The 12,272-nt window shown below is 34.8% G+C and overlaps 1 pseudogene; it reads right to left on the reverse strand.

Moving 5' to 3' along the window:
* Nucleotides 1–5,846: 5,846 nt before the first annotated feature.
* On the reverse strand, nt 5,847–6,829 carry LOC105737638 (annotated as a pseudogene).
* Nucleotides 6,830–12,272: the final 5,443 nt, after the last annotated feature.

Consider the following 12,272-nt stretch of genomic DNA (forward strand, 5'->3'; position numbering starts at 1 on the left):
CTATCTTCTACAATGGTTGAACTAGTTTACACTCCCACCAACAGTGTAAAAGTGTTCTTATTTCTCCACATCCTCTCTAGCATCTGTTGTTTCCTGACTTTTTAATGATCGCCATTCTAACTGGTGTGAGATGGTATCTCATTGTGGTTTTGATTTGCATTTCTCTGATGACCAGTGATGATGGGCATTTTTTCATGTGTCTGTTGGCTACATAAATGTCTTCTTTTGAGAAGTGTCTGTTCATATTCTTTGCCCACTTTTGATGGGGTTGTTTTTTTCTTGTAAATTTGTTTAAGTTCTTTGTAGATTCTGGATATCAGCCCTTTGTCAGATGGGTAGATTGCAAAAGTTTTCTCCTGTTCACTCTGATGGTAGTTTCTTTTGCTGTGCAGAAGCTCTTTAGTTTAATTAGATTCCATTTGTCTATTTTGGCTTTTGTTGGCATTGCTTTTGGTGTTTTAGTCATGAAGTCCTTGCCCATGCCTATGTCCTGAATGGTATTGCCTAGGTTTTCTTCTAGGGTTTTTATGGTTTTAGGTCTAACATTTAAGTCTTTAATCCATCTTGAATTAATTTTTGTATAAGGTGTAAGGAAGGGAGCATTCCTATACACCAATAACACACAAACAGAGAGCCGAATCATGAGTGAACTCCCATTCACAATTGCTACAAAGAGAATAAAATACCTAGGAATCCATCTTACAAGGGATGTGAAGGACCTCTTCAAGGAGAACTACAAACCACTGCTCAACGAAATAAAAGAGGACACAAACAAATGGAAGAACATTCCATGCTCATGGATAGGAAGAATCAATATTGTAAAAATGGTCGTACTGCCCAAGGTAATTTACAGATTCAATGCTATCCCCCTCAAGCTACCAATGACTTCCTTCACAGAATTGGAAAAAACTACTTTAAAGTTCATACAGAACCAAAAAGATCCTGCATTGCCAAGACGATCCTAAGCAAAAAGAACAAAGCTGGAGGCATCATGCTACCCAACTGCAAACTATACTACAGAGCTACAGTAACCAAAACAGCATAGTAGTGGTACCAAAACAGAAAGATAGGCCAATGGAACAGAACAGAGGCCTCAGAAATAACACCACACATCTACAACCATCTGATCTTTGACAAACCTGACAAAAACAAGAAATGGGGAAAAGATTCCCTATTTAAAAAATGGTGTTGGAAAAACTGGCTAGCCATATGTAGAAAGCTGAAAATAACTTCAATAGAATTAGGAAAGTGAAAACGTGACCAGGTGACCAAAGTTCTTTAATGAGGAAGTGTAAACAATTATAATTAGAAATAAATTCTCCAGAGTTTGTTTACTGAAAACAAGGAGGGACTTAGAAGAGGACACATTGTGAACAGTTTTATGAGAATGCAGAATACGTGTGTATGTCTGTGTGTATGTGTGTGTGTGTAAGAGAGAAAGTAGGAGAATGTATGTTAGTGAAAGTAACAGATAACAGTTTTATGAGGATGCAGAACACACGTGTGTGTTTGTGTGTATGTGTGTGTGTGTAAGAGACAGCAGGTGAATGTACGTGTGTGAAAGTAACAGATGTGTTGTGTGTAAGAGAGACAGCAGGTGAATGTACATGTGTGAAAGTAACAGATGTATTGTGTGTAAAAGTTTTTATGGAAGAGACTTGTGTCTCTTCCCCTTACGAGGGGAAGCATCTTCTAAGGAGGACATGTTTACTGATATTGCGGTGATAGGGCATAAATTGAAGTTTCAAAGTCCCAGAGGGTCAGCACCGTATACAACCAAGAGACAGTGTATACTTTGATACCTTAAAGAAGGAAGGGGTAAGAAAAGTTGAAAATGTAGATATGTTGATATGAATAGCTTGGTGCTGGATGAACAATAAATTAATAAAATTCCTGACTAATGGCTCCCTGAAGAAGAAAGTAAAGCCACTGTTAATCCTCAAGTAGATGTTCATTGCAATGGTCACCAAAACTTTTGTAAATTTTTTAGTAAATTAGAAAAAAACTTTGAACATGACATGCAGACAAATTTTTGAATAGCACTGAATGTCTACCTGAAGCTTGAGACCATACATTTGAAATTGTATAAACTGGCATATTGATGCAATTTCCTTACTACAGCTATCTGGCATAATGCAGAAGTTGGGAAAGAGGAAAAGATAGTTATAAAGGTGGATGCAGTGGAAGAAGCAACTCAGTGCCCTGTAAAATTGAAATGAGGTAGTAACAATAGAGATGACAAGAGTTGGGATAAATTCAAAACAAATATATTTTGAACTATAGCAGACTGTGGAAAGGGGAGTTTTCTGGCTATGACTGAATGGATGATAGAACCACTTACTGAATTGAAGAAGACAGGAGCTATAATGTGCCCAGGGGCAAAATATCAAGAGTTCTATTTCAGACTTAATATAAGGAAACTTATGACTATGATTCAGAAAATGCATGGGAGGAAGACAAAATTGAAATCTTTGCAGAGGTTGTAAAATAGTACTGAAAAGTATGAATTGTGTGTTAAGGCAAGGCAGGGGCAATGAAAAGGAAAGATGAATGACTGAGAATATTTAAGAAGTAAATATGACAGAATTTGGTTATTTATTGGGTAAGGTATTTTTAAAAGTGAAAGAACTCAGAATTTCAAGCTTGAGAAAATGTGTATTATATACTGAGTTAAGAACCAGAAAAATTACAAATAAGTTGCAGATAATAGTCAGCTACTCTCACCAATGTTGGTATGTCTAGGGTTCTTTCCTCAGCTCACTGCTCTTGCAACTCTGTATTCTCTAACTGGAGTCAATTATCTAGTCATAAGTTTTTTTCCAGATAGTAATTTTTTAAAGTTATGTTAACTACATGTTTAAGAACTAAAATAATACATACTCACTGAACATGTCTCCTGTACCTGATTTTAATAACTTGGTATTTATCCTTCAATAATTTTCTATATGTTTACATATAAACTGACATAATCATAAATGTGTGATTATACTAACACTATATTGTAAAAATTACCTGGCAGATAATATGTTTCCTAATAATCATATGTGGCTACTGCTTTTATTCCAATAAACTAAAGGTTTATTTTTTAATCAACCAATATTTATAGAGCACTTAATGTGTGCCAAACACAGTCCTATGCACGAGAAGTAGCACTTAGAATATACCACTGGATTTAATTTGCTAATATTTCAATCTTTTACCTAACAAATTAATATGTACTTTTCTTATTATACTAAATAGATTTTATATCAATTAACATAACATAACCAATCATTTTTGTCTTTTCTACAGTCTATATTGTTTTAAAATGTTGAAATATATAGTTTAAGGCCTTATTATATCTCAGTAAAAGACCATATGGTTTTGGTGTATTTAAAATAATATGCCTTTTAATCACTTTCTGATTTCTTCTGTGGTTCTTAGATTATTCAAGTTTTTATTCATTTGTAGGATCAATTTAATTGTTTATATTTTGCTGGAGAAAATCTGTATTCTCATACTTATTGGCACATGATGTTACAAAACAGTTTTTTACTCAAACATCATTTTGACAGCTATAATTGATTTATATCTCTATTAATATTTAAAAGGTGGTGATCTTCAGGTTTTTTGTATATTTATCTCTTTGCCTTTATATGTGTTTCATACTTTATTCCTTCCAGTTGCCTTTTCTTTATTTACTATTAATTTTCTAGCTTCATAATTGGAATACTTAATTCAGGATTTTTTTTAACTTTTATTTTAAGTTCAGGAGTACATGTGCAGTTTTGTTACAAAGGTAAATTTGTGGCACAGGGGTTTTTTGTACAGATCATTTCATCACTCAGGTATTAAGCCTAGTACCCATAAGTTATTTTTCCTGATCCTCTCCTTCTTCCCACCTTCCACCCTCTGATAGGCCCCAGTGTGTGTTATTCCCCGCTATGTGTCAATGTGTTCTCATAATTTAGCTCCCACTTATAAGTGAGAACATGGGTATTTGGTTTTCTGTTCCTGCATTAGTTTGCCTAGGATAATGGCCTCCAGCTCCATTCATGTCCTTGCAAAGGACATGATCTCATTTTTTTTCAGGATTAAATAGTAAATTTATGTTTTAGTTGTAACAAATATATGCCATTAGTATGTTCTTAAGTTTTGGGTCACATTGGCAACAGTGTCTTTAATTTGTTTTGAAATTCTTTTCAGTAATCTTAAGGTTATAGTTCCCTTAAAAAATATATTTGCTATGTTTTACCTCCTTGAAGACTGTAAACAGGACAAAAAAGCATGGATATAAGCGTTAGCTAGTGATCACTGACTAAATATTCACTAAGGCTTGAATTCTCTCTTTACCAGATGCCTAACTGGCAGAAGTCCCAAAGGTTTCCCTGATCATATTAATAACTTTGTAAAAAGTTGATCATTATTCATTAAAAATTAGATATTTGTAATGAAAATATAAATTAAGCCTAACCCAAAACTCTTAACCAGACTAACTTCAATGTTATGAATCACAAAATCTTGATTGATTGCTGTATTGAGAGGATCTTATGTGCTTTTAGAGAAAGATTAAATCCCTTTATAAGGGTTGATAAATTTTAGTCAAAGACTAGAACACAACTTACAGATAGATAAGTGGACTTGACAGTTAACAACTTAGTTATTTACGCTGTACAATGGAACAAACAAAAATCTTAATACATCTGCCTTTATAGCTGTATTTGACCATTCAGGAATACGTTGGCTTTCATATGTACAGTTAAATCTCTTAGTTCAAGACTAAAATATATATATTTCTTATATGTAACTTTTAAAGATAATGTTTCTATTAGAAGGAAATAAAAAAGCTGAAAAAAGAACTCCAAAATTTTGATCCCTCATTTTTCAAAGAAATTGAAGATCTGAAGTATAATTACAAGGAAGAAGTGAAGAACAATAATAACAATATTATCTTAGAAGAGAAGGTTAAAAAAAAACTTTCAGAACAATTGGGAGTTGAATTAACTAGCCCTATTGCTGCTTCTGAAGAGTTTGAAGATGAAGAAGAAAGTCCTGTTAATTTCCCCACTTACTAAAGGTCACCTATAAACTTTGTTTCATTTAAATATTTATTAACTTTATATGTTAAAATCCACCTGGAAATAAGAAATTCTCTGAGCTGTAGTGTTTCCTTCTCACTACCTTGTACCTTTATACTTAGATTGGAATTCTTAATAAATAAAATTATATGAAATTTTCAACCTATTATAAAAGTATATATTTGAAGACTTAGAATAAGTTATGGCCATCAAATAGGCAATGAACTCTGGTGAATTTCTCTACATTCATAATGTTTTAAGTTTTTTGAAGAGTATGAGGGTAAATTCAGCAATTTTAATATTTAAAATTGGAGTTTATATATACTTATTTATAAATATGTTAAGACTCTCAAATCCTAACTATGATATATATAAATACAGATGTAGACATACACACATATAGGTTATGAAGTTGAGCCATATGTTTTGTTAAACACCTAGCAAAATCAAATTGAGCTTAAACTATATAATTTTGAAAATTAGTGACATTAAATTCTTGGTTTAATTGTTGTCTTTAAATTAGCACTCAATTATAGTGGAGAGAATCCAGCCTTTGTACAAGCTTAGGAGCTTACTGTTACTTATGTTTCTATGGCTAGAGATTAAAATTAATTTACTGGTTTTTAATAAAATTTTAAATAGATATTTGAAAATGGAAAATTCATTTCTTCACAAATGGTAGAAGACAAATTGATGTTTCATAATGAACAGGAACCTTGAGATATTCTTAAACATGGTAGACTATTCAATATTAAAATATAATGATAATAAACTAATTTTATTTGCATTTTATACATCAAATATTTTATCTTTGAGTCTAGCAAATTTCTGATTATCTACTTTTCAAAAATGGTTAAACAAACAATATCAAAGGCAGAGTCACATTTGTTCAGGTTCATGTTGATAATAACTGCTCTTGAATTCATGTAAGTATCTTGAATTGACCAGCATAAGCCAAGATGATGACGATGGACCCTGTTTTTTTTTCATAGTTGTTCTTCTCCTGACAGATTACACATTTGTTTATTGTCTATCTTCCCCATTAGAATGTGAGCTTCATGAAGGCAGACACCTTGTTTGGTTGACTGTGTATGTCCAGCACCTTTATTAACAGCCATCACTGCGATGCCATACTATTTCTTCAATTTTACCCACTTTGCAACCTTCAAACGAGGACAAGAGATCATTGTGCTTCAACGAAGGTAGATTTCTTATTTGAAATGCTCCATGTGGTATAAGAAGATGTAATGGATGTTTCTTGCTCCCTAACCCATATGGGTTTCCATTGATATTTTTTCCTGTGAGCTCCAGTGTTTGTTCTAAGAAATCTGATAGTGGCACTGCAGTAATTTCCAGAAGTTCAGAATCATCAGCATGATGTTTTAGTACCAGGGCAATTTCAAATTCATAACTAACTACAGAGGAATGCCAGCAATACTGTTTGTTATTTTTCTATACTGGTACCCAATCAGGAATGTATCTATTTTCATTAGGCACTGGGTTCCCATTTATTTGTTCTATTTCCTTTGCTGGTATCCAGCACTCTAGAACCGGTTTGAAGTCCTCCTCAACGTTTCAAAAAAAAATTATTTTGGGTTTTCATTTGAATGTAGAAAATGTTAAAATCTTTTTTCAACTTGTTTGTTGGGCTTTCTGTCTAGTCGAGCCCAAAGCTATGGCTGATCTGATGTTCCCTTTTCGCAGAAGGCTCCTCTTTCACCTCCGTCACAAACACACGGCATTTTCCGCTGCACAGTGTTCAAGCGCTTCATGATGAGCCCAACAAGCAGTGCGAGTGGAGGGCACGCTTTCGAACAGCACCTGGTGCAGGCAGGGAGAAGCCCTGGAGCAGTCACCCGCAGGGCTCAGGCCACTCACACTCCATGCCCAGCCACCATGGCTGCTGATCTCATTCTTTTTTATGGCTGCATAGTATTCCATGGTGTATATGTACCGCATTTTCTTATCTGCTCTATCACTGATGGGCATTTAGGTTGATTCCAAGTATTTGCTATTGTGAATAGTGCTGCAATGAACATACACATGCATGTGTCTTTACAATAGAGTGATTTATATTCCTTTGGGTAGATACCCAGCAATGGTATGGGTATATACCCAAATGAATTGCTGAATATATACGTAAAGGAATATAAATCACTATTTTATTATTATTGTTATTTCTGTCTTTAGGACTTTGAAAAATCGCCACACTGTCTTCCACAATGGTTGAAATAATTTACAATCCCACTAACAGAGCAAAAGTGCTCCTTTTTCTCCAGTCTTACAAGCATGTGTTATTTTTTGACTTATTAGTAATAACCATTCTGACTGGTGTGAGATGGTATCTCATTGTGGTTTTGATTTGCATTTCTCTAACGATCAGTGATGTTGAGCTTTCCTTCATATGTTTGTTGGTCACATGTATGTCTTCTTTTGAGAAGTGTCTGTTCATATCCTTTGCCCACTTTTTAATAGGGTTATTTGCTTTTTTCGTCTTGTAAATTTGTTTAAGTACTTTACAGATGCTGGATATTAGGTCTTGTCAGATGTAGATTGCAAATATTTTCTCCGATTCTGTAGGTTGTCTGTTTACTCTTGATAGTTTCCTTTGCTGTGCAGAAGCCCTCTAGTTTAAATAGATACCATTTGTCAATTTTTGCTTTTGTTGCATACGCTTTTGGAGTCTTCATCATGAAATCCTTTCCCATGTGTATGTCTTGGATGGTATTGCCTAGATTGTCTACCAGGGTTTTCATAGTTTTGGGTTTTACATTTAAGTCTTTATTCCATCTTGAGTTAATTTTTTGTATGTGGTATAAAGAAGTGGTCCAGCTTCAGTCTTCTGCATACGGCTAGCCAGTTATCCCAGCACCATTTATTGAATAGGGAGTACTTTCCCCATTGCTTGTTTTTGTCAGGTTTGTTGAAGATCAGATACTTGTAGCTGTGCAGTCTTATTTCTGGGTTCTCTACTCTGTTCCATCGGTCTATGTGACTGTTTTGTATCAGTACAATGCTGTTTTGATTACTGTATCCCTGTAGTATAGTTTGAGGTCATGTAGCATGATCCCTCCAACTTTGTTCTTTTTGCTTAGGATTGCCTTGGCTCTTTGGACTCTTTTGGTTCCATATGAATTTTAAAATAGTTTTTTTTTGAAGTTTTGTGAAGAATCTCATTGATAGCTTAATGGGAACATTGAATCAATAAATTGCTTTCAGCAGTATGGCCATTTTCACAATATTGATCCTTCCTATCCATGAGCATGGAATGTTTTTTCATTTGTTTATGTTAACTCTAATTTCTCTGAGCAGCTTTTGTATTTCTCCTTGTAGAGATCTTTCACTTCCCTGTATTCCCAGGTATTTTATTCTTTTTGTGGCAATTGTGAATGGGAGTACATTCTTGATTTGGCTCTCAGCTTGACTGCTGTTGGTGTATAAGTATGCTAGCAATTTTCGTACATTGATTTTGAATCCTGAGACTTTACTAAAGTTGTTTATCAGCTTAAGAAGCTTTCAGGCTGAGACTACGGGGTTTTCTAGAAATAGAATCTTGTCATCTGCAAAAAGAGATAGTTTAACTTCCTCTCTTCCTATTTAGATCTCCTTTTTTTTTTTTTTCAATCTTGCCTAATGGCCCTGGCAAGGACTTCCAGTACTAGGTTGAATAGGAGTGGTAAGAGAGGGCATCCTTGTTTTGTGCCAGTTTTCAAGGGGAAGCTTCTGGATTTTGCCCATTTAGTATGATGTTGGCTGTGGGTTTGTCATAGATGGCTCTTATTATTTTGAGGTATGTTCCTTCAATACCTAGTTTATTGGGAGTTTTTAACATGAATGGATGCCAAATTTTATCGCAAGGCTTTTCTTCATCTATTGAAATAATCATGTGGTTTTTGTCCTTAGTTCTGTTTATGTGATGAATCACATTTATTGATTTGCCTGTGTTAAACCAATCTTATATGCCAGGGATAAAGTCTACTTGATCATGCTGGATAAGCTTTTTTATGTACTACAGGATTCAGTTTGCCCATATTTTGTTGAGGATTTTTGCATTGAATCCAGGCTACTGGCCTGAAGTTTTCTTTTTTGTTGTATCTCTGTCAGGCTTTGGTATTAGGATGATGCTGACCTCACAGAATGACTTAGAGAGGAATCCCTTCTCCTGAATTGTTTGGAATAGTTTTAGTAGAAATGATACCAGCTCTTCTTCATACATCTGGTAGAATTCAGCTGTGCATCCATCTGGTATGGGCTTTTTTTAGTTGGTAGGCTATTTATTACTGCTCAATTTTGGAGCTTGTTATTGATCTGTTCAGGATTTAATTTCTTCCTGGTTTATTCTTGGGAGGGTGTATATGTTCAGGAATTTATCCATGTATTCTAGATTTTATAGTTTATGTGCATAGAGGTGTTCATATTTTCTGATGGTTGTATTTCTTGTGTGGTCAGTGGTAATATTTGAATCTTCTCTCTTCTCTTCTTAGTGGTCATAGCTACTGGCCTATTTTATTTATTTTTTAAAAAAACAGCCCCAGGATGTATTGATCTGTTGTATGGTTGTTCATATCTCAATCATCTTCAGTTCAGCTCTCATTTTGGTTATTTCTTATCTTCTTCTAGCTTTGGAATTCATTTGCTCTTGGTTCTCTAGCTCCTTTAGTTGTGATGTTAGGTTGTTAACTTGAGATATTTCTAACTTTTTGATGAGGGCATTTAGTGTTATAAATTTCCCTCTTAACACTCCCTTACCTCTCTCCCAGAGATTCTGGTACATTGTATCTTTGTTCTCATTAGTTTCAAAGAACTTATTATTTCTGCCTTAATTTCATTATTTATCCAAAAGTCATTCAGGACCAGGTTATTCAATTTCCATGTAATTGTATGGTTTTGAGTGAACTTCTTAGTCTTGAATCTAATTTTATTCTGCTGTGGCCTGAGAGACTGTTATGATTTAAGTTATTTTGCATTTGCTGAGGAGTGTTTTTACTTACGATTATGGGATCAGTTTTAGAGAATGTGCCATGTAGCAATGGCAAGAACGTATATTCTTTTGTTTTGGGGTGGAGAGTTCTGTAGATAGCTATCAAATCCATTTGTTCCCATTCTGAGTTCAGGTCCTGAACATCTTTGTTAATTTTCTGTCTCAATGATCTGTCTAATATTGTCAGTGGGGTGTTAACATCTCCCACTATTATTCTGTGGGAGTCTAATTCTCTTTGAAGGTCTCTAAGAACCTGTTTTATGAATCTGGGTGTTCCTCTGTTGGGCGCATATCTATTTAGGATAGTTAGATCCTCTTGTTTAATTGAACTCTTTAACATTATGAAATGTCCTTCTTTTCCTTTTTTGATCTATGTTCATTTAAAGTCTGTTTTGTCAACAACTAGGATTGCAGCCCCTGTTTTTTCTGTTTTCCATTTGCTTGATAGATTTTTCTCCATCCCTTTATTTTGAGACTATTTGTGTCATTGCACGTGAGATGTGTCTCTTGAAGACAGCATACTAATGGGTCTTAGTTCTTTATTGAGGTTGCTACTCTGTGTCTTTTAAGTGGGGCATGTAGCCCATTTACATTTAAGGTTAGTATTGATATGTGTGGATTTTATCCTGTCACCATGATGTTAGCTGGTTATTTTGCAGACTTGTTCATGTGGTTGCTTTATAGTTACTGGTTTGTGTACTTCAGTGTGTTTTGGTCATGGCTGGTAACAGTCTTTCCTTTCTATATTTAGTACTTCTGGAACTCTTGTGAGGCAGGTCAGAGACCAGTGACATTGTAAAGGAACCACATAAACAAGTCTTCAAAATAACCAGCTAACATCATGATCACAGGATCAAATCCACACAAATCAATATGTACCTTCAATGTAAATGAGCTACATGCCCCACTTAAAAGACACAGAGTGGCAAGCTTAATAAGGAACCAAGACCCATTAATATGCTGTCTTCAAGAGATACATCTCATATGCAGTTACACAAATAATCTCAAAATAAAGTGATGGACTACATGAAAATATGTAAAGAGATTACTCACGCTAACTCTTTAACCATCAAGGATTTCCTTTCTGCCTTTTTCTAAATCAAAATATAGTTATGTGTCACTTCGTGACAGGGATACATTCTGATAAATGCATTGTTAGGCTTTTTATTATTGTTTGAACATCATAGAGTGCACTTACACAAACCTAGATGGTATAGCCTACTGTACATCTGGGCTATATGGTATAGCCTATTGCACCTAGGCTACAAACCGGTGCAGCATTTTACTATACTGAATACCATAGGCAACTGTAACATAATGGTAAGTTTTTGTGTTTATAAACATATCTAAAGATAGAAAAGGGACTGTATAAATGCAGAATAAAAGGCAAAAATGGTACACCTTTATAGGGCACTTACTATGAATGGAGCTTGCAGAACTGGAAGTTGCTCTGGATGTGTCAGTGAGTGGTGAATGAATGTGAAGGCCTGGTACATTGCTGTACACTACTGTAAACACTGTGCAATAAGGCTACACTAAATTTAATATTGGAATTTTTTTTCTTCAACTTTTATTTTAAGTTCAGGGGTGTATGTGCAGGAAATGCAGGTTTGTTACATAAATAAATGTGTTCCATAATGTTGTGCTGCACAGATCATCCCATCACCTAGGTATTATGCCCAGCATCGATTAGTATTTTTCCTGATGCTTTCCCTCCCCCTACTACTCCCCTCAACAGGCCGCAGTGTGTGTTGTTCCATGAACCATGTGTCCGTGTGTTCTTATGGTTCAGCTCCCACTTGTAAGTGAAAACATGCAGTGTTTGGTTTTCTGTTCCAGAGGATACTGAGGATAATGGCTTCCAGCTCCATCCATGTCCCTGCATGATCTTGTTCCTTTTATGTCTGCATAGTATTCCATGGTGTATATGTACCACATTTTCTTCATTCAGTCTATCATTGATGGGCATTTGGGTTGATTCCATGTCTTTGCTATTGTGAATACTGCTGCAATGAAGATACCCATACATGTATCTTTATAATAAAATGATTTATCTTTACTTTAGGTATATACCTAGTAATAAGATTGATGGGTCAATTGGTGCTTTTGCCTCTAGATCTTTGAGGCATCACCACACTGTCTTCCACAATGGTTGAACTAATTTACACTCCCACCAAAAATGTAAAAGCATTCATTTTTCTCCACACCTTGCCAGCATCTGTTATATTTTTTAC

This window comes from Nomascus leucogenys, chromosome 16 (genome assembly GCF_006542625.1).
Source record: "Nomascus leucogenys isolate Asia chromosome 16, Asia_NLE_v1, whole genome shotgun sequence".
NCBI lineage: Eukaryota > Metazoa > Chordata > Mammalia > Primates > Hylobatidae > Nomascus > Nomascus leucogenys.